This window comes from Eriocheir sinensis, unplaced genomic scaffold (genome assembly GCF_024679095.1).
Source record: "Eriocheir sinensis breed Jianghai 21 unplaced genomic scaffold, ASM2467909v1 Scaffold29, whole genome shotgun sequence".
Classification (NCBI taxonomy): domain Eukaryota; kingdom Metazoa; phylum Arthropoda; class Malacostraca; order Decapoda; family Varunidae; genus Eriocheir; species Eriocheir sinensis.
The window spans coordinates 33,104-37,500 of NW_026111598.1; positions in this window are offsets into that span (position 1 = coordinate 33,104).

Here is a 4,397-nt window from a genome sequence, read left to right on the forward strand (position 1 = left end):
AAGAGAATATTGAGAAGAGAGGCTGCGGGAGAGACATGAAAGAGGGTACGTCATCAAGTTTTACATGGAAAGGAAAGTCGCTGAACAACACTCGTTAATCTGTATTGATTTTCATAACCGAATATCACATTTTTATAGTGAATTTTGCGTTTATCTCCTTTGTGTAGAAAATCTAGGCAATGGCCAATGTCAAATAGGTCTCTGTATAAGGCACCTCGGGTCTGGTTGGCTAGGTTGCTCCAAGGGTCTCTCTCGGTGTTTCTGTACAAACACAGTTAAACTGATAATCAGTTTAACAGATATTCATTTAAATAAACAAATAGAGAGAGATAGTTAGGTAAACATATAGGCAAACATGTAAATAGACGTAGACAGGCAGACAGATGGACGGACAGTTACAAGCAAACACGCACAGTCCTTAGGAGGTTCGTCAACATGGAAGCAAAAACAAAACAAACGAATGAAAACTTACGACGAGTCAAACAAAACGAAGCTGAAAATTAACCAAGGGCGACGAAAATAATATATGATAGAGAACGGACGCGGACAAGTTGGCTGAAAGGGTGTTTAGATTGAGGGAAGGAAGATGGAGGCGCGCACACACATCCCCTCAGGTTCTCCCATCAGGCATTCTCTCAAGTGACTAATAAATTACGTCACAGTCTACCTGGGGACACGTGCCGCAGGTAAGGTGGGGTTAGTTAATCAGATACATGGACCAGGTGGAGGCAGGTGAGGCCGCAGAAAGACGAGGCGTTGGAAGGCCAGGTAAAGAGAGGACAAGTAATGGTTTATGCATGAGCCAGGTGGGGGAAGGTAAGGGGAGGGGTTATTAGGGCAGGCGAGGACGCAGTAAAGGGAAATTAGGTATGGACAGAATATCCGTAATGAACACCACTGAGTGCCGGGAATCGAACCCGAGCCTTCCGAGTAGAAGCCAGGCAGCATACCAACTAGTCCAACGATGAGCTAAAAGATAACCGCGCCAGAAGCCGCTTCTGCGGACTATACCTGACACCCTCGCCCCGCACTGTGGACAGAAGGTAAAAGTGATCCCGCTCACACACGCAGCCCGTCGGAAACGCTTTTAATCAACCCCTTATGGCACATACGGTGTATGTAAACATTTTCACTGTGTTATTGCAGTTTCTCTAATAATAGGTATGGACAGGTTAAGCGAGACAATTAAGGTCAAACGAAGACATAATGAGGTGCATCGGCCAGGTCAGGTCAAGGGATGAGTGACTGAGGTTAGGAAAGGCAAGACGAGACTCAATATAAGGTAAATCGGCCAGTTGGCTCCATGGGAAGGCAGATCTTGAAGTACATAAGCCATAAGGGATAACACAGGGACAGAATATAAGTACAGAGGCTAGATGGGGGCACAAAAGATGTTAAGTACAGAGGTACGACTTGGTCAAAGATAGACGTGTAAGGTACGCAGACTAGACGACTTCACAGGAGGACATGCCGTGAGGTGTGTCGTCAAGGGGAAGCCACAGATGGAACTGGTGGGTGATGTTCAAACAGGCAGCAGAGTCAGGTTAAAAATGAGCTGAGGGAAACAGAGATCGGGGAAAATGTATAATAAAACCATGTAGCAGGCAGAAAGAGATGAGTGTAAGCCAAGAAAGCCGAGCTGGAAGGGCCAGGCTTAGTGAGGACAGCACAGGTGTGGTGGAGCCATGAAAGGTGAAGGCATTATGATTTACGTGGACAAAGTAAGGTCAGGTGAGGTCACGAGTAGAACAGGTGGCGTATATATTGATAAGCTTATGCATGAAAATATAGTGTGCTTCTTTGATACCTAGGTTAGCGTTTTTTTATGTTTAAATAACGAGTAACAGATGTAATATTTTTGTTGTTGTAAATGGCCGCCGGATTAACTAAGTTTTCAGGTAAAGGAACATAATGAAAAGCAGATTTCATAAATGTGCGATAGTCGTGAAAGGTGTCAAGACTAATGCAGTAATGTCAGGCGTGATGAAAACACGACGTGGATCATTTTACTTTTTTTCGTGCTCAAGTTGTGAGTAGCGCGAGGCGGCGGGCGGCATAGATTATTTCATGTTCGTTAGTTAATAAATGTGTCGAGATTAATTCAGTGTTGTTGGGAAATGTGACTGAAAACTTTGACAATATTAGTCTTTGAATTTGTTGATGTTTAATCTTTAATTCACATGAGGTCTCTGCGTAGGTTAAGAAAATAATGAATGAATTAATTAATAATCAATTAATTAATTAATTAACTAATTAATGTGCGTTGGTTGTTAATAATATAAAGATTAGCTCAGTAATTCTAAGTGCTATACCGAGCTGCGTGGGGTTTAATTAGACCTTTTTATTTATAGATCTTGCTTTTGTCCTTATATCTTTTTTTTTGTCGGTTGTTTTTAATGTAGATATTAATTTGTTTGTTTTTCCTGGTCTTTTTTTTTTGCCTGGGTTGTGTTTTTATATAAGTTTTAATGCCTTTTTCTCCTTAGGTCTTGTAATTTTCTGTTTATCTTTGTATCGTTTTTTTTTTATAGGCCTTGACGTGTTTTCCGTACGTCCTGCTCTTCCTCCTCTCCTCACACATCCTTCTCTCCCCGTACAAACATAACAGCCGTAAAGGCTCATGTTCCATCACAAGCCACACGAGGCGGCAGTGTACCTTCAAGAAAAGCGAAGGTGAGAGAAGAAAAACGTCGTTCGGGTATCAGTGTTCGGCTGTTTGGAAACATTGACGTCATCTCTTATGCATCGTCTGGTGCCAAATAATTCCCGTAGGCTCAAACGCGGGGAAGAGGGTGAAGTAAAGGTCAAGGTAGGGGCGTACGGTATAGCTGCGCGTGGCCTCGGTGCTCAGCGGGTAAAGAGGCGCGGATAAAACACCGTCAGAACGCGGCTTTGGCGACGGAGACTGTGGCGAATAAGATTTTTTAGTAAGATATATATATATTTTTTTTTAAGATTTTTTTTTTTTTTTGGGGGGGGGAGGCTACAAGTGGTCTATGTTTGCTGCACAAGGGTGTTGTGGAGATTCTTTGCATGAAATTTAGACTTTCTCCTTCTGCTGTTGTTCATGTTTGATTGACTTGTTGTAGCGTAGGTGTGTCAATGCTTATGAAGAGTTTTTGTAGGGGAAGTAGTTTTTTCCTTATATAAAAGGCTGTTCTTTGGACCCATGACGTCAGCCACACTCACTCACTGGCTGCATGGTGGTATTCTTTTTTCTTCATTTATTGATGCGTAGATTGTTATGGAGGTTTTACTTAAGTGTATCTAATGGACGGGGAGGCTCTTTATTTTTTGTTAAATATTTTCCATACTATAATTTTTATTATATATATTTTATTCATCTGGGATATCCTGGTCAGTCGCACATTTATTTGTTGTCCTCTTTTCTAAATTTGCCCCGACCACTCCCATTTCTTGATTTTAATTGCCTTCACTATGTCATGTTCTTTTGTCATATTTTTTTTATTCCTTTTTCAGCTTGTCATATCCACCGTAGTCATTCCCAGCATCAGTCTCCATTACTCTTTGGGCATTTCTCACGTTGGTGTCACGTGTCGTGGCAGAGAACGACGCGCTGATTGCACACCTTTCGCTCCGGGGACTACGGTCGGGTGTCTCTCAGTCTCAGTGTGTTACCGTGTTCTCAGGATTCTCACTCACAAAATGAGGGAGCTTTTTTTTTCAGTTCGAGTAATGGATTTGTTTTTGTCAATTTCTGTTAGTTGTTAGTGAAGATATTCATTTAATGTTCCTGGAGCTCTCTCGTGGATGACTATTTTGTTCTGAACATTGTTGAATATTCCCTTAGTCTTTTTTTATGAATTGTTTACTCTTCCTTGTCGATATTCCTTGTTCAATTACTTTACCATAGGCTGCAGTTTGCCATTAGTCTTGCAGTAAAGAAGCAACCCATCCACCACAGTACATAACTAACCCACCCAGATCACCACACCAACAACCGCCAAACCTTACCAGCCCATCCACCCACCCACACACACAACTACCCACTCCCACCATCCCCACCAGCCCACCCACTCACCCCCACACACAACTACCCACTCCTACCATCCCCACCAGCCCACCCACTCACCCACACACACAACTACCCACTCCCACCAACCCCACCAGCCTCCCGCACACAACAGCCTCCCTCACGCTCATTAGTCACCCACCCACCCACCCCACCGGTTACCTGTTCAGTGGCTTTGGTTAATCTTGGGGTCATATTCTCCAACACTTCGGGGCTTGAAGGCAGGAAGGTCGTCAGGTGTTCCATATTAGAGTTTCCGTGATTGTCCCGTGAGTGAGGACAGGTGAGGAGGAGCTCGTGAAGGTGTCTGGAGAAAAGGGGGAGGAGGATGGGTAGATGGAGAGGGAGAGGGAGAGAGGGAGAT